The following is a 19,859-nucleotide window of genomic DNA, read 5'->3' as shown; positions in this document are numbered from 1 at the left end:
GTCAGAGTGATTTAACAAGACTGTTTTAATGCCCCTTGGAAGAGACGTGGAGGTCACAGTAGCTTAACAAGACGCTTTTAATGCCCCTTGGAAGAGACGTGGAGGTCAGAGTGGTTTAACAAGACGGTTTTAATGGCCCTTGGAAGAGACGTGGAGGTCACAGTAGCTTAAGAAGATGGTTTTAATGCCCCTGCAAGAGGCATGGAGGTCACAGTAGCTTAACAAGACGGTTTTAATGCCCCTTGGAAGAGACTTGGAGGTCACAGTAGCTTAACAAAATGGTTTTAATGCCCCTGGGAAGAGACGTCGAGTTCAGAGTGGTTTAACAAGACGGTTTTAATGCCCCTTGGAAGAGACGTGGAGGTCACAGTAGCTTAACAAGATGGTTTTAATGCCCCTGGGAAGAGACGTAGAGTTCTGAGTGGCTTACCAAGATGGTTTTAATGCCCCTTGGAAGAGACATGGAGGTCGGAGTGGTTTAACAAGACGGTTTTAATGCCCCTTGGAAGAGACGTGGAGGTCACAGTAGCTTAACAAGACGGTTTTAATGCCCATTGCAAGAGACGTGGAGGTCAGAGTGGTTTAACAAGATGGTTTTAATGCCCCTTGGAAGAGACGTGGAGGTCACAGTAGCTTAACAAGACAATTTTAATGCCCCTTGGAAGAGATGTGGAGTTCAGAGTGGTTTAACAAGACAGTTTTAATGCCCCTTGGAAGAGACGTGGAGGTCACAGTAGCTTAACAAGACGGTTTTAATGCCCCTTACAAGAGCCATGCAGTACAGCATATTAAAAACATTATTCCCATTATTGGGGAGTGGATCTCCCATAGTCTTTGCCTATGCCTTCCAAGCAAAAGCTGCCAAAAATTAGGACGGAGGAACTTGTAATGCCCCTTACAAGAGCCATGCAGTACAGCATATTAAAAACATTATTCCCATTATTGGGGAGTGGGTCTCCCATAGTCTTTGCGTATGCCTTCCAAGCAAAAGCTGCCAAAAATAAGGATGGAGGAACTTGCAATGCTGGCAACATGGACCATGGTCACCCTGGAGGTATAGTGGTGGTGGAGGCTGAGGATAAGGAGAAGAGCAAAAAACAGCTGAAATGAGGAAGCGTATACCCATGTGTGGGTGTGAAGCGGTGCATGGGAATACACCTCCCAAAATAACACAGTGGATTTGACTTTCTGTTACTCTGCTGTCATTTGGTGGTGATGAGAAGTCTGGCCCAATCCAGCCCTTGTTCATTTTGATAAGGGTCAGCTTGTCAGCATTGTCAGTTGACAGGCGAGTGCGCTTATCAGTTATAATTCCCCCAGCGGCACTAAAAACACGCTCCGATAACACGCTAGTGGCAGGGCAAGCCAGGACCTCCAAGGCATACAGAGCGAGTTCATTCCAAGTGTCCAGCTTGGATACCCAATAATTAAAAGGCACAGAGGAATCACAGAGGACGCTGGTACGGTCGGCAAGGTACTCCCTCACCATCTTTTGAAACTTTCCACTCCTTGTGAGTCTACTCCGCGCCTCAGGGCGTGTAAGCTGGGCGGGTCTCAGAAAACTGTCCCAGAACTTTGACAGTGTTCCCCTGCCTCTGCTGGATTGGAGTTGCGTCTCTCTCGCCTGTATGCCTTGGTTGGGCAACGAACTGTGACCTCTGCCGCTAGCGTGTTCAGATGGGAATTTTTTTAACAGTTTTGCAGCAAGGGCCTTCTGGTACTGCCCCATTTTTGTAGACCTCTCCACCTCAGGAATAAGAGAGTGACAGTTCTCCTTGTAGCGGGGGTCTAAAAGTGTCACCAACCAGTAGTGACTGTCACCCAACATTTTGACAACGCGAGAGTCACAGTTAAGGCAGCGTAACATAAAGTCAGCCATGCGTGCCAGACTGGTAATGGGCAAGACTTCCGTGTCCTCACCAAGATGATGACTGACCATGCTCTCCTCCTTCTCCTCCTCCCCCCTGTCCTCAGGCCACCCACGCTGAACCAACGGTATGACAGTTGTACAGGTACTACTGTCTACAGCGCATGATACCAGCTCCTGTTCTTCTTCCTCCTCCTCCTCTCCCTCATTGTCCCCCAATGCACGTTGGGATGAGATGAGGCTGGGCTGTGTGTAATCGCCCGCTATGGCTTCTTGATCCATCTCATCATACTCTGGCTGCAATGCCTCCTCTTTAATTCTCTGCAGAGAGCGTTGCAAAATACAGACAAGTGGGATGCTGACGCTAATGATGGCTTCATCGCCACTCACAATCTTGGTGGACTCCTAAAAGTTTTCCCGGATGGTACATATGTCAGACATTCAGGTCCACTCCTGAGGTCTTATGTGTGGAGTCTGACCTGAATATCGACGGCCTTGTTGCAGCTGGTACTCCACAACTGCTCTCTTCTGCTCACAAATCCTTTGCAACATGTGGAGGGTAGAGTTCCAACGTGTGGGGACATCACACACCAGTCGGTGTGCCGGAAGCTGCAAACGCTGCTGCAACACAGCAAGGGCGGTGGAAGCTGTAGCCGACTTCCGAAAATGAGCTGACAGGCAACTTTGACGAGCAGATCTGGCAACTCGGGGTACGATTTAAGAAACCGCTGAACCACGAGGTTAAGCACATGAGCCAGGCATGGTACGTGTGTGATCTCGCCTCGCATCAGAGCCGCCACCAGGTTACGGCCATTGTCATACACGACCATGCCTGGATGTAGGTTCAGCGGTCTCAGCCACAGATCTGCCTGCTCTTTCACAGCTGTCCACAACTCACAAGCTGTGTGAGGATTATCACCTAAGCTGAGTTTCAGCACAGCCTGTTGCCGCTTGGCTGAGGCAGTACTGCAGTGTTTCCAGCTTGTAACTGATGTGATGATATCTGAGATGGAGGCTGAACATGAGGAGGAGGAAGAGGAGGATGATGCGCAGGAGCTGTACACTGTGGGGGCAACTCTGACTGACATAGGGCCCGCAATCCTCGGTGTGGGGAGGATGTGTTCTGTCCCAAGGTCCGAATGGGTCCCGGCTTCCACTATGTTTACCCAGTGTGCCGTCAGGGAGATGTACCATCCCTGGCCACAAGCACTTGTCCACATGTCCGTTGTCAGGTGGACTCTTCCTGTAACTGCGTTGTTGAGGGCACGGCAAATGTTTTGGGACACGTGCTTGTGTAGTGCAGGGATGGCACACTGGGCAAACTAGTGTTGGCTGGGGACCGAGTACCGAGGGACGGCCACCGCCATAAGGTTGCGGAAGGATTCCGTCTCCACCAGCCTAAAAGGCAGCATTTCCAACGCAAGCAGTCGTGAAATGTGCGAATTTAAGACTGTGGCCTGTGGGGCGTTGGCTCTGAATTTGCGCTTTCATTCAACGGTCTGGGATATGGACAATTGAACGCTGCGGTGGGATGTGGACATGGACGTTGATGCTGTTTCTTGAGAAACTGCCATAACAAGTGAAGACTGAGAGGAGGGGGCATCTTTGCATGCAGTATGGTCAGGGGATTGCCTTGCACGCACAACAGGGGGTTCTCTTACACACACAACAGCGGAAGAAGCAGTGGTGACACCCGCTGACACTGGTCGTGGACCCTGGGGGTCGCCCCACAAAGTCGGGTGCTTTGCTGACATGTGCCTGATCATGCTGGTGGTGGTCAGGCTGGTAGTTTTGTCACCCCTGCTGATGCTGGCCTGGCAGGTGGTAGAAATGGCCTTTTTGGGGTTATCAGCAGAGTCTTTAAAAAAATTACAGACTCTGGAAGACCTACCGGTTGTAATGGCAATGTCCCTCGTGTTGGTGTTACGGGGAACGGTTGCCCGCCTTCTGTCTGCGGCCACCACACTGCTTCTTCCTGCCTGTTGGGGTACTCTGCCTCCCTCCCCCTGTGTGCTGCTGCCCTCGCTCTGCGTGTCCTCCTGCCACGTTGGGTCAGTTACTAGATCATCCACCAACTCCTCCTCTTCCACTTCTGCACCACGGTCCTCCTCCTCACTTTGTGGCAATTGTGTCTCATCATCGTCCACCTCTTGTGACAAATTGCCAGCGTCGCCTTCCTGTAGCCGTGGCTGTTCAAATATTTGGCCATCGCTACATGGGATCTCCTCTTCCACCACTTCAAGTGGAGCAGGCGAGGGGCCCAAATATGGAAATGGACCAGTGAACAGCTCTTCAGAGTGTCCAACTGTGGGATCAGTTGCTGTCTGACAGCACTCGGCATGGTGGGAGGAAGGAGCATCAGGGTGAGGAGGAGTATGCAGTCGAGACTCACGGCTACTAGCACTTGACCGTGTGGAAGACAGACCGGAGGTGGTGGTGCCCAGGTGAGTGGAAGTATTATCTGCTATCCAATTAATAACCCGTTCACACTGATCAGTTTGCAATAGTGGTGCTGTTGTGTGCTTCCCTAGTAATTCGGTCAAGAACTGGGAGCGAGAAGATGTGGCTGTTGGTTGTGGCACATTTTCACCTTGGCCATGGCCCCGTCCTCTGCACGCACCATCACCAGAACGTCCAGTTCCATGTCCCTTGCCACGCGCCTTGCCCATTGTAAATTAAATAAAATAGCTTACACTCGCACTATCAATGGCAAAAGGGTAATAAAAAGGAGTTTTGAACCGTGGAAGAGGAAAACCACAGTTCTAGTTATCTGGCCTACACCAGACTCTTTTAAACAGATATATTTGTGTCTGAACAGTCAGCGAGACACTCAAAATGTTTTTTTTATGCAAAAAGGTGGATTACACCCAGATTTGAACCGTGGAAGAGGAAATCCACAGTTCTAGTTATCTGGCCTACACCAGAATCTTTTAAACAGATATATTTGTGTCTGAACAGTCAGCGAGATACTCGAAATGTTTTTTTTTATGGAAAAAAGGCAAAAATGTGGATAATACAGAGATTTGAACCGTGGAACTGCAAAACCACAGTTCTAGTTATCTGGCCTACACCAAAATCTTTTAAACAGATATGTTTGTGTCTGAACAGTCAGCGAGACACTCAAAATGTTTTTTTTTTATGGAAAAAATGCAAAAAAGTGGATAATACAGAGATTTGAACTGTGGAACTGCAAAACCACAGTTCTAGTTATCTGGCCTACAACAGACTCTTTTAAACAGATACAGTCATATGAAAAAGTTTGGGCACCCCTATTAATCTTAAGCTTAATGTTTTATAAAAATTGGTGTTTTTGCAACAGCTATTTCAGTTTGATATATGTAATAACTGTTGGATACAGTAATGTTTCTGCCTTGAAATGAGGTTTATTGTACTAACAGAAAATGTGCAATCTGCATTCAAACAAAATTTGACAGGTGCATAAGTATGGGCACCTCACCAGAAAAGTGACATTAATATTTAGTAGATCCTCCTTTTGCAAAAATAACAGCCTCTAGTCGCTTCCTGTAGCTTTTAATGAGTTCCTGGATCCTGGATGAAGGTATTTTTGACCATTCCTCTTTACAAAACAATTCCAGTTCAGTAAAGTTTGATGGTCGCCGAGCATGGACAGCCCTCTTCAAATGATCCCACAGATGTTCAATGATATTCAGGTCTGGGGACTGGGATGGCCATTCCAGAACATTGTAATTGTTCCTCTGCATGAATGCCTGAGTAGATTTGGAGCGGTGTTTTGGATCATTGTCTTGCTGAAAGATCCATCCACTGCGTAACTTCAACTTTATCACTGATTCTTGAACACTATTGCCAAGAATCTGCTGATACTGAGTGGAATCCATGCGTCCCTCAACTTTAACAAGATTCCCAGTGCCGGCATTGACCACACAGCCCCAAAGCATGATGGAACCTCCACCAAATTTTACTGTGGGTAGCAAGTGTTTTTCTTGGAATGCTGTGTTTTTTTGCCACCATGCATAACGCCTTTTTGTATGACCAAACAACTCAATCTTGGTTTCATCAGTCCACAGGACCTTCTTCCAAAAAGAAATAGGCTTCTTCAAATGTGCTTTTGCATACCTCAGCCGACTCTGTTTGTGCGTACTTGCAGAAACGGCTTCTTTCGCATCACTCTCCCATACAGCTTCTCCTTGTGCAAAGTGCGTTGTATAGTTGACTGATGCACAGTGACACCATCTGCAGCAAGTTGATGCTGCAGCTCTCTGGAGGTGGTCTGAGGATTGTCCTTGACTGATCTCACCATTCTTCTTCTCTGCCTTTCTGATGTTTTTCTTGTCCTGACACTTCTGGCCTTAACAAGAACTGTCCCTATGTTCTTCCATTTCCTTACTATGTTCCTCACAGTGGAAACTGACAGGTTAAATCTCTGAGACAGCTTTTTGTATCCTTCCCCTGAACAACTATGTTGAATAATCTTTGTTTTCAGATCATTTGACAGTTGTTTTGAGGAGCCCATGATGCCACTCTTCAGAGGAGATTCAAACAGGAGAACAACTTGCAAGTGGCCACTTTAAGTAGCTTTTCTCATGATTGCATACACCTGGCTATAAAGTTCAAAGCTCAATGAGGTTACAAAACCAAAAAAAGTGCTTTAGTAAGTCAGTAAAAAGTAGGCAGGAGTATTTAAAACAAGAAAATGATAAGGGTGCCCATACTTATGCACAGGTCAAATTTTGTTTGAATGCAGATTGCACATTTTCTGTTAGCACAATAAACCTCATTTCAAGGCAGAAACATTACTGTGTCCAACAGTTATTACATATATCAAACTGAAATAGCTGTTGCAAAAACACCAATTTTTATAAAACATTAAGCTTAAGATTAATAGGGGTGCCCAAACTTTTTCATATGACTGTATATTTGTGTCTGAACAGTCAGCAAGACACTCAAAATGTTTTTTTTATTGAAAAAAAGGCAAAAAAGTGGATAATACAGAGATTTGAACCGTGGAACTGCAAAACCACAGTTCTAGTTTTATGGCCTACACCAGAATCTTTTAAACAGATATACTTGTGTCTGAACAGTCAGCGAGACACTCAAAATGTTTTTTTAATGCAAAAAGGTGGATTACACCCAGATTTGAACCGTGGAAGAGGAAAACCACAGTTCTAGTTATCTGGCCTACACCAGAATCTTTTAAACAGATATATTTGTGTCTGAACAGTCAGCGAGATACTCGAAATGTCTTTTTTTTATGGAAAAAAGGCAAAAATGTGGATAATACAGAGATTTGAACCGTGGAACTGCAAAACCACAGTTCTAGTTATCTGGCCTACACCAGAATCTTTTAAACAGATATATTTGTGTCTGAACAGTCAGCGAGATACTCAAAATGTTTTTTTTTATGGAAAAAAGGCAAAAAAGTGGATAATACAGAGATTTGAACCGTGGAACTGCAAAACCACAGTTCTAGTTATCTGGCCTACACCAGACTCTTTTAAACTGATATATTTGTGTCTGAACACTCACAGACACACTCAATTTTTTTTTTTTTGGGGGGGGGGGGGGGGATACCAAAAGGTTAATAAGACTGGTATTTGTACAGTCTGACTGAGGGAAAAAAAAAAGAGGATTTAGATGAAAAAAAAAAGTATTTTTCCTGGCCCCTGAGACCTGGGGCTAAGTCTAGCAATTTGAAAAGCAGCACACAGGACTGTAATGCAGTGTTTGCTAGTATAACCACTGTGTCTCTTATACAGCCTGCCTGCCTGCCTGCCTGATATCTGGGATGGATATTAGTCCTGAGAAGGACTATTTGTTTGATTTTGAAGGCTTTAGAGACCCTACACTACTTATTTAGCAGTATAAATCTCTCCCTAACTCAGCAGCACTCTCCCTACACCATCTGATCCAGAGCGACTGTGTCCAAGATGGCGGCGCCCGGTTTTTAATACTCGAGGTGACGCTGTGCGGCCAGCCAATCACTGTAATGCCCACAGCCAACATGTCTGCGGCATTACAGTGACTGGCTGGCAATCCCTGCATGTTCATGGGCTCTGTAAAGAGCGCCAAACATGCAGGGAGGAGACCCGAGCTCCCGCCCGAGTCACCCGGAAATGCTCGGTGCTCGCCAAACATCCTGAGTAGTGAGATGCTCGGGCAAGTACCGAGCAGTGTCGAGCATGGTCGCTCAACACTAGTCATCAATATTAGATCAGTGGGAATCCGATATTTGGCACTCCCATTGTTCATCTGTTTGCTGCACAGATGTAAGCAGCTTGAACTTTACAAATACTTATTCTGTACAGTGGCCAATCACGGGGTCTGCTGCTCAGCTTCTATTGAAGTTGTAGGTATCGGACCCCCAGTGATCTGATATTAGGATATGTTATCAATATCTAAGTAGTGGAAAACCCCTTTAATACTAAATAGGCTCCAATGAGGCAAAAGTCAGAATCCTTTTGACCTAATACAAGGTTACCTGTGACAAATCTGTATAGGGACGGTTCACTTATTTATGATAATTAACGGTCATGCTACGCAAATATCTAATAGAACTAAGCTAGGTCAAGATATAACATATAAGCAATTGAATCGAAAATGGCTCATATAACTGTAGATGAATTGTAATACGTTGTATTGATCCATTGGGAATGTCTTGTCAACAATATATCTGCATGTTAATGAACCAATAAAGCATTATTTGTAATTCATATAAAGGTTGTCTAAGCTTCATAGGGCAGATGAGTGGGAAAGCTGTGGAAGCTCAAAAGGCTGTTCTACAATTTTTACCTAAGTAGTATTCTCATGTTGCTTCATTAAAAGAATCAAATTAGCAGGAATTGCTCTATAACAACAGAAACACCACAAAGCAGCACATGAATGGTGAATGTAGGCATATGGAGGAAGCACTTCTGCCAGCTATTGTGTTTCTAATACTGTAAGCTCTCATGCTTTGAGACATTTTTCCTTTTGCATTTTTGCTTGTTGTGATTACTTGTCATTTACCTCAATGAATATAAAGTGCTATGAAATATGTCGGCTCCATAGAATCTTATTGGGCAAGATAATGTTATTTCACTAAAAATGAGGCTTTTAAATAGTAACCAGTACATTGTATCATTTTCTTTCTGGCATGGTATTTTTCCCTAGAAGCACCACTTCTATGAGGAAAAACCTCTGTAATCTGGCTGCATAAGAAGGCAACAAACCACGTCATAGGGAGTGCCTATAGCTCCTCAACACGGAGCTGTAAGGAGTCTTCACGCCCCCATTCAGTTTAGTATCCACTAGGACACTATGTAGTTACACAGTGACAAAATCCAAAGGAATTGAAAATCTATATATCTTTTCTCTGTATCTATGTGACGCGCCCCTGGGCCTTCTGTGTCGTGCGGCATCGCGTGCACGGGGGCTTACCCGGAGCCGGATCAGATGGGGGTAGTAGTCTCGTGGCGGTGACCCGGTCCGTGCCCAGGGAGTCAAACTAAGTGGCGAGTCTATTAGCAGTAGATGTTGGATGACTACGCCACCCGTTGAATGCAGCTTTGGAGCTGCCGCTGCAGGGCAGACCGCTGAGGCCGGTGGAAGGATCGTGCAGCGGGGATGGTATAACCCCCAACGGGAGGGGTATGGCCTCAGGGCAGCCGAAGTGGATGAGGGGGGTAGCAGGAACCACTCAGAGACGATGCGTGTAGTTCAGGGTCTTTACTGGTGACAAAGATAGACCCTCCCGGAGTACTTGCTAGCGATCGGGGCCTGGTCAGTCCTTGAGCAGATGGGATCTCCCCTGGCCAGGCGGAGTTGTAGGCCTTCCCAGCTAACTGTACTCTTCTGGCTACCTTGCTAGAGGCGGGTAAAAGTAGCCCACGTCCCTGAGTGTACCGTGTGGTGCTCACCCGTATGGCCGGTGACTCGGGGCCTTCTAATGGCTTCCGCTCCACGATGGCGTTGCTGGTCCCACGCGTGTGACCGTGCCTTCGGGTTTCTGGGCCAGAGGACCTGCAATCCCCTGCCGGTCGGTTTCTGCTGCTGGGTAAGGATTAGTCCCCACAGCCTCGGACTCCGGGTCCGGTGATAACTTCTCAGTCAGGGCGAGCTCTGCAGCTGCCAGCCCCTGACTCCTTGTAGCACTGCTCCCACAGAGCTCCTGTTGTTTCTTCCTATGCTGCTTCTCTTCTCTACTCTTGTTCTCTCTCTCTCTCCACCCTGCCTCAGCCCCAGGTTTATATAGGGGAAGTTCTTCCCCTCCCAGGACTGGGCAGGAGGTGTGGCATGCATAAGATCCCTGACCAAGAGACCTCCCACCTGCTCTCAGACATAATATTGCTATTATGTGGAGACCAGACCCCTGGGGTGCCACATATGTCTTATCTTTCTAGTATGCATGTGTATATGTATCTACCTATCTTCAAAAAGATTCATTGAAAAAGCACCTCCTAGCAACATAGATATACAAGTGCAAGTAGCTGTGAGTGCACTAATAGTATACAAGCAAACAAATACAACTGCACACTCAGGGCCGAATCCAGGTTTTTGTGGGCCCTGAGTGAAAGAGTCTCAGTGGGCCCCTTTAACACATACCACGATTCATGATGCACAGATACAGCAGAGAAATATAGGTATAGTACAGTGCCAAAAATTTCACTTCTTACATTTGTAAGGCAGCGCTAGTCATCATGCTGGGGGAACACTCGCTGCATCGGGTCAATTAAAGCACACCAGCCATGTTTTCCAGTATTTCACAATCCAGCAGTTTATTATACTTCATAACAGCTTATAACCGAGTCCAACTCAGTGGCTCGCCGATATATTACACATATAATGTCCAAGAGCCTTTCCAGTGACAGATATGTCCACTTGGCTCCCGATACAGCCTTCAGCAAGGTAACAATATAAATGTCCACATCAAGTAGTGTTTTTACCTTTGCCGGGTCGTAGCTGCTTCAGTCAGATTTGTTCTGCCACCGCTGAGGCTTTACGGCTTCCCAGATGGGGGTCTCCAGCCCTCGTACCTTCAAAGGCTACTGGCATCTCTTACACACACAGGATCCAGCCTCTGCCTTTCAGGACTCTTGTCTTCCAAGCCTCTTGCCCTCCAAGGCTACTGGCATCGCTTACACATAAGGATCCAGCCTCTGCCTTTCAGGCTTCACCAGGCTTCACCAGGCATCTCTAGGCCTCACTAAGCCTCTCCAGGCTAATGGTGTCCCACACACAGGAACAGACCTCACGCCATTCACACTGTCTCAAAACTACCAGGGTTTATATATCCTCCAGTGCACACACAGGATCTGTGCTGATGTCACAGTCATGTGATCAGACCTTCTGTGTGCACAGGACCTGTGCTGATGTCACAGTCATGTGATCAGTCACCTGAGGGGGAGGTACATGGTCAGCCAAAACACACCCTGGACCATTACAGTAATGCTGCAAGCCGCTGCATTACACATTAGATGAGCGATATCTGTTGTAAATTCTACAATACCTTACATATACATAGCAGCCAGAGATGCAGATGTGTTATGCGCAGCATAAGACGGGGCATTATCATGCATGAAAATGATCTTGCTGCGGAATGCACGGTTCTTCTTCTTGAACCATGGAAAGAAGTGCTGTTTGAGAAACTCAACATACATTATGGAGTTCATCTTTACCCCTTCAGGGAACCTAAAAGGGCAGACAATCTCTCTCCCCATGATTCCAGCCCAAAACATTACTCCACCTCCTCCTTGTTAGCGCCGTAGCCGTGTTTGCATGGGGTGTCCATCAACCAGCCATCCTCCACTCCATCCATCTGGACCATCGAGATCATTTCATGCATGATAATGCCCCGTCTCATGCTGCACATAACACATCTGCATCTCTGGCTGCTATGGGCATAAAAGGGGACAAACTTATGGTGTGGCACCCATTCTCCCCTGACCTCAACCCCATTGAGAACCTCTGGAGCATCATCAAAAGGAGTGTCTATGATGGCGGGAGGCAGTTCACATCTAAGCAACAGCTCTGGGAGGGTATTCTGTCCTCATGCAAAACAATTAAAGCAGAAACCATCCAAAACCTGACAAATTCAATGGACGAGAGAGTTCAGAAGCTCCTTTCGAACAAGGGGTCCTATGTGCAAATGTAACATCACCTAGAATAAAGTTTTGAGTTGAAAACTGTTTGATTTCAGTTTGTAATAACATGCTAATGCTTATAATTTCAAAAATGACCATTTTTTTTGTTCTTTATTAAAATGAAAAGGTTGAAAACTCTGCTGTGCATAATAATTTGGAACATGCATTTTGAGTGCAGTTTGAGTTTTTTATTTTTTTAAAAATATACTGTTATCATAGGCAGTTTGTACAAAAACCTTTCAATTGTACTCTAATAGTTATTTGACTGGAAAATTACAATGACTGCAATTCATATAGGTAATTTGGGAAAATCTGAGAAAATATTATTTGCATAATAATTTGGAACACAGTGTAGAATAATGCACAGCCCATAGTCCTCCATATACAGTAGTATAATGCACAGCCCATAGTCTTCCATATAGTATAATTTTCAGCCCATAGACTTCCATATATAATGCACAGCCCATAGTCATCCATATAATATAATGTACCCCCCATAGTCCTCCTTTTTCCTCTATATAGTATGGTACACCTTCATATACAATGCACAGCCCATAGTCCTACATATTAGTATAATACACTGCCCATATCCTTGATATAATATAATGCATGGCCCACAGCACAGTCATTCATATAGTATAATGCATAGCCTATATTCCTCCATATAGTATAATGCACCTCCATATATAATGCACAACCCATAGTCCTTCATATAGCATAATACACAGCCCATAGTCATCTATGTAGTATAATGCACAGCCCATTGTTATCCATACAGTATAATGCAAAGCCCATAGTCATCCATGTAGTAGTATGGCCACAGTGTACTCACTTATTTTAAAAAAAATAAAAGGAATCACCTCCCATCCTCTCCCCCACCGCGCAGCATACTCTACTGAAGCTAGCAGCTGCCTTGAACGTGCAACTGATGGAAACTCATGACGTCACTGAGATGGCACTTGCCCAGGTGCGCCGGTTGGTGACACCGGCACTGTGCACACTAAAGTAAATATATGAATTTTGAATCGCATTACAGCTGTATTGTCTATACTTATAAAATTGAGGCTTTTAGTGCACAGTTTGATAAAATTTTATGAGCCCATCTGCTAATGACAAGGCAACCACTTTTTAGATGGGATTATACAAAATCAGACTTACCTTTCTTAGGCTAAGTGCCCACGATGCAGAAATGCTGCATATTTTTTACGCTTCTCCCTGGCAGGAAAAATGCATGCGGATTTTACATGTGTTTTTCCTGCCAGGTAGAAGCGTTTGTCAAGCGTTTTTGCATGCATTTCTGCATGCGGGTTATCAAGCGCTTTTCCAAGCGATTTTAGCATCACTTGAAAAGTGCTTGACAACTTGGTCACACTATATAAATCCATGCAACCGGCATGGATTTATATAGTGTGACCAAGTTAATAGTTAAAAAAAAGAATAAGAATGGTAAAAAATAAAAAATAAAGATTATACTTACCTTCCGATGGCCACCGGTATTTTCTCCGCTCTGTCTGGTCTGTTGTATGGGTCGCAGTGGTGTGAAGGACCTGCGGTGACGTCATTTAGTCATGTGACAGGTCACGCGCCACCGACGTCAGTGGTCGTGTGACCTGTCACATGACTAAATGACGTCATGGCAGGTCCTTTCACACCACTGCGACCCATACAACAAACCAGACGGAGCGGAGAAAATACTGGGGGCCATCGGAAGGTAAGTATAATCTTTATTTTTTATTTTAAATTCTTTTTTTTAACAGGTTCAATGGTACCTGGGTCTTGGGGAGAGTCTCCTCTTCTCCAGACCTGGGTACCATCCGCACATAGAATCGCATAATATCCGTGTGTGCAAATGTGCTGACACGAATAGTATGCGTTTTAATGCAAGTCAATGTCGGCAATTACGCTGCGTATCCGCAAAATTAATGGACATGCTGCGTATTTTTCCGCAATGATAATCCGCAGCGGAAATTTCCGCAGCATGTGCACAGCACATGTGGATTATCATTGGGGACCATGGGGCACGTATTACCAAGCGTTTTTTAAGCACTTTTGCTGCGGAAATTCCATGGCAAAAATGCTTGAAAAACTCAGCCTTAGGCCTAAATCTACAATTTTACAGGTTAGGTAGGATATAGCTTTAATTAAACCCGTCTTGGACAGATGAGAGGACGGCTCAGACAAATATGAGAAAGTCACTTGACCCCAAATGTACACTATAAAAAAATAAATAAATTGATCAGCACCTCCCGGCAAAATCCAATAATTGTACAGATGCAGATTGTTGTGACTGCACTACAATAGTATACAAGCAAACAAATACAACTGCACTCTGAGCAAGCTAAGATATGTTGAACATTGAAAGTACACATTTCTGAAGCGCATTTCTGCTGTATAGACTATATACTTATAAAATGAAGTTACTTAGGCTCTCACAATTAGATCATTTTGAGCACTATCTGCCGGGTAACCCCGATTTTTCTTGGACACGTATGCTACAAATTTATTCTATCTATCTATCTATCTATCTATCTATCTATCTATCTATCTATCTATCTTTCATCTTTCTTGGTTAAGACTATTTTCCCATTATAAACAATTATCAACTATTCACAGGAAAGGTGATACTTTTATGATCACTGTGAATGGAGCTGTAGTGCACATGTATGACCAAGGCTCACTTTAATTTATGAGGAATTGATGTAGGAACTGTTCTGTTAGTCATTGACCCTTCTTGTAAGTATTGAATTCTCATGGGTCAGACCCCTGTGGGTTGGTGATAAATGTATTTAGTGGGAAAATCTCTTCATGTATTCCTATGACTCAATATATATTTTATGCAATCCAAAGAACAACATGGATTCTACCAGTATTTAGTTTGGCTGAAGATGTTTGTGTGGCTATAAGGATATTACTGTACGTTTGCTAATTTTCATGGCTAAACAGGGTTGTCCAAGAAAAGAAAAAAAAAAAACTGTCTGTCCATAAACTTTGTTATTAAAATTCAGCCTCGTTTACGTAAATGAGGGATGAGTCCCAATACCAAACACAACCCAAAAATCTATTTGATCTTGAAGTGAATCAGCCACTAAATTTCACAATACAATACAAACTGCATACTTTATTATTAAATAGATGTTTTGGAACTGATGAAGCTGGTGTACTTATTTTGAAAATTAATTTCAAATATTTTTTCTCTCAAACCAAATGTGTACAAAAAGAGTCCCAGAAATGAAAATTGAGTCGTCATTTAGATTTCTCGGACAATCACAAAGACATACCTTAATTCATCTTTTAGCATTCTGACAGGATTTGAACATTCTATTTTTTTGTCAATATACACTACCGTTCAAAAGTTTGGAGTCATTTAGAAATTTCATTATTTTTGAAAGAAAAGCACATTTTTCTTCAATGAAGCTAACATTAAATGAATCAGAAATACACTCTATACATTGTTAATGTGGTAAATGACTATTCTAGCTGCAAACGTCTTGTTTCTTTTGCAATATCTACATAGGTGTATAGAGGCCCATTTCCAACAACCGCCACTCCAGTGTTTTAATGGTACATTGTGTTTGCTAACTGTGTAAGAAGGCTAATGGATGTTTAAAAAACGCTAGATAACCCTAGCACAAGTATGTTAGGCCAGTTGAAAACGGTTTGACTGATTTGAGAAGCTATAAAATTGACCTTCCTTTGAGCTAGTTGAGAATTTGGAGCATTACATTTGTTTGTTCTATGAAACTCTCAAAATGACCAGAAAAAAGAGAACTTTTATGTGAAACTCGACAGTCTATTTTTGTTCTTAGAAATGAAGGCTATTCCATGCGAGAAGTTGCCAAGAAACTGAAGATTTCCTACAACGGTGTGTACTAGTCCCTTCAGAGGAGAGCACAAACAGGCTCTAACCAGAGTAGAAAGAGAAGTGGGAGGTCCCGCTGCACAACTGAGCAACAAGACAAGTACATTAGAGTCTCTAGTTTGAGAAATCGACGCCTCACAGCTCCTCAACTGGCAGCTTCATTAAATAGTACACGCAAAACGCCAGTGTCAACGTCTACAGTGAAGAGGCGACTCCAGAATGCTAGCCTTCAGGGCAAAGTGGCAAAGAAAAAGCCATATCTGAGACTGGCTAATAAAAGGAAAAGATTAATATGGGCAAAAGAACACAGACATTGGACAGAGGAAGATTGGAAAACAGTTTTATGGACAGACGAAACAAAGTTTGAGGTGTTTGGATCATACAGAAGAACATTTATGAGATGCAGAACAACTGAAAAGATGCTGGAAGAATGCCTGATGCCTTCTGTCAAGCATGGTGGAGGTAATGTGATGGTCTGGGGTTGCTTTGGTGCTGGTAAAGTGGGAGATTTGTACAAGGTAAATGGGATTTTGAATAAGGAAGGCTAGCACTCCATTTTGAAACGTCATGCCATACCTTGTGGACAGCGCTTGATTGGAGCCAATTTCATCCTACAACAGGACAGTGACCCAAAGCACACCTCCAAATCATGCATGATCTATTTAGGGAAGAAGCAGGCAGCTGGTATTCTATCTGTAATGGAGTGGTCAGCGCAGTCACCAGATCTCAACCCCATTGAGCTGTTGTGGGAGCAGCTTGACCGTATGGTACGCAAAAAGTGCCCATCAAGCCAATCCAACTTGTGGGAGGGGCTTCAGGAAGCATGGGGTGAAATTTCTCAAGATTACCTCAGCAAATTAACAGCTAGAAGCCAAAGGTCTGCAATGCTGTAACTGCTGCAAAGGGAGCATTCTGTGACGAAAGCAAAGTTTCAAGGAGAAAATTATTCTTTCAAATAAAAATCATTATTTCTAACCTTGTCAATGTCTGGACTATATTTTCTAATCATTTGGCAACTCATTTGATAAATAAAGGTATGAGTTCACGGAAAACACAAAATTGTCTGGGTGACCCCAAACTTTTGAACGGTAGTGTATGTAAAATAATTGTCAATTGTGTACAATAAAAAAAGTCTTAAGAAATTTTATAAGAACATTGTCATATTTCATATTTTACCATTTACAAAAATGTACAGTTTGATAGAATAATATTGTATTTGAATATAACATATTATATGACAGTACATTTTTCACTCTTCAGCCATACTTTCCAAAGGCACAATTCTAGTAAAAAAACAATTGTACTTGATGTGTTCCGTAAAAAGTGACATTGCCTCCAGATATATATAATGTAAGGAACATAAAATCAGTGCACAACCAAGTTGTCCCAGTGGGGCATCAATCAGAAAATATTTGTAAAGATTTCAGTATAACTAGGGACAAGGTTAGCTTCTGATTAAATCAGATAGGGACCTAATTATAGACTTAGCTAAGAAACCAGCACACCTTCTACCAGGCAGTTTCCCTGCTGGGACAAGAAAAAAAACTCACTGAAGCATAAAGAAGATACAGACAGTAATAGGATGAGATATATACATTTCCTGTGGTAATATTAGAGACTCCCAAGTTGCTTGTAGCTAATACCGTAGCCCGAAGGCAGAAGACTTGATATGAAGAAAACAAGTCTTTGTGTGGGAACTGCAGACGCATCTCTGGTCCCGGAGGCGTTAAATAGTCTATTCCTAAGCCTGCAGCAATAAGTAGTGTAGCAGACATCACACCTACCAGTAAAGGGATAATTAGCCTTAGTTATGAAAATACACAGCAACAAATCTTCTTAAAGACTTCCTCAGTGGGAAAATCACCTTTGAATAGCAAAGGAAAGAGATCGGAGAAAGTACATGATCACTTCACTAAAATGCAGGAAAAAAGAAATTTGTGTAGTAAGATTAGAAGCTTTAGGCCTTCAGTAGATTCACTAAATTGCAAATATAGACTGTGCAATTTAAAGTAAAAGTGAAGGGGTATAAGAAATGTCAGAATATTTTAGAGGATAAGTAGGAAAATTAAATTGTTACTATACAATTACCAAATTAGTTATCTATTTCTTATGTACCTTTATTTTTGGATACAGTAGTGCTTGACAGTTTATGAACCCTTCACAATCTTCCATAATTCTGCATAAATTTGACCCAAAACTATCTCAGATTTTCACACAAATACTAAAAGCAGATAAAAAGAACCAAATAAAACAACGGATTAAAAAGATCAGACTTTACCATATTTTTAAATGTGGAAAATTATCCAATATCAGATGTCTGTGAGTGGCAAAAGTATGTGAACTTTTAAAATTAGCAAATAATTTGAAGATAAAATTAGGGCCCTGTGTTTTCAATCAATAGGATGACAATCATGAGTGAGTGGGTGACCAGTTTTATTTAAGAATCAGGGATCTATTAAAATGTGATATTCACAGCACACTTGTGTAATTGTATCATAGCACTAACAAAAAAGATTTCTGATTACCTGAGAAGATGAATTTTTGAAGCTCATAAGGCCCTAAAGAGTTTGGACTCCACCAATCCACAGTCAGATAAATTGTATATAAATAAATGGTAGAAATTCAAGGCCATTATTACCCCCCACAGGAGTGGTCGGTCAATAAAGATCATTTCAAAAGCAAGGCTTATAATAGTCTGCGAGTTCACAAACGAACCCAAGGTAACCTTCAAGCAACTAAAGGCCTCTGTCACATTAGCTAATGTTCATGTTTACACCATCAGAAGGATACTGAACTACAATATGTGCATGGAAGGAAGAAGGAAGCCATTGCTCTCCGAAGATAACATTGCTGCATACGTGCAGTTTGCTAAAAATCATCTGGGCAAGCCAGAATACTACTGGAACAATGGTTTATGGACACATGAGACCAAAATAGAGCTATTTAGTTTAATTGTGAAGCATTATGTTTTATAGAAAGAAAAACACTGAATTACAGCATAAAAATATCATACCATCTGGGAAACATGGTGGTGGTAGTATCATATTCTGGGCTTGTTTTTCTGCATCTGGGCAAGGATGACTTGGAACAATGATTTTTTAATGATACTAGCAAATTCTAGAGTAAAATGTCTGAATATACGTCCATGAGTTGAATCTCAAGAGAATGTGGGTCATGCAGCAAAACTATGTCCCTAAGCACACAAGTCATTCTGCAAGAGAATGGTTAGAGAATAATAAAGTTTGAAGCTATTTGATTGGGAATAATAGGCTAAGATTCCTCAAGCCAATGTGCAGGACTAATCAACAATTACTGGAAACATTTAGAAACATGCAGTTATTACTGCAAAAGTTGGTCACAACAGATATTTGGTCACAACAGAGTTTGTATGTTCTCCCTGTGCCTGCGTGGGTTTCCTCCGAGGTCTCCGGATTCCTCCCACACGCCAAAGACATACTGATAGGGAATCTAGATTGTGAGCCCTAATGGGGACAGTGCCCATAATGTCTGTAAATTGTCTGAATTGTAAAGCACTGCAGAATATGTTGGCGCTGTAGAAACAAAAAGATTATTAAGATTATTATATTGAATGTGAAGGTTCACATACTTTTGTCACTCATTGACATGTCATATTGGATAAATTCCCTCCATGAAATACACTGCTCAAAAAAATAAAGGGAACACTCAAATAACACATCCTAGATCTGAATGAATGAAATATTCTCATTGAATACTTTGTTCTGTACAAAGTTGAATGTGCTGACAACAAAATCACATAAAAATCATCAATGGAAATCAAATTTATTAACCAATGGAGGCCTGGATTTGGAGTCACCCCCAAAATTAAAGTGGAAAAACACACTACAGGCTGATACAACTTTGATGTAATGTCCTTAAAATAAGTCAAAATGAGGCTCAGCATTGTGTGTGGCCTCCACGTGCCTGTATGACCTCCCTACAACGCCTGAGCATGCTCCTGATGAGGTTGCGGATGGTCTCCTGTGGGATCTCCTCCCAGACCTGGACTAAAGCATCC

The sequence above is a fragment of the Phyllobates terribilis genome, unplaced genomic scaffold, assembly GCF_046119375.1.
Source record: "Phyllobates terribilis strain yellow unplaced genomic scaffold, ASM4611937v1 Scaffold_4__5_contigs__length_816908805, whole genome shotgun sequence".
Taxonomy (NCBI): domain Eukaryota; kingdom Metazoa; phylum Chordata; class Amphibia; order Anura; family Dendrobatidae; genus Phyllobates; species Phyllobates terribilis.
This window is presented reverse-complemented; position numbering follows the sequence as displayed.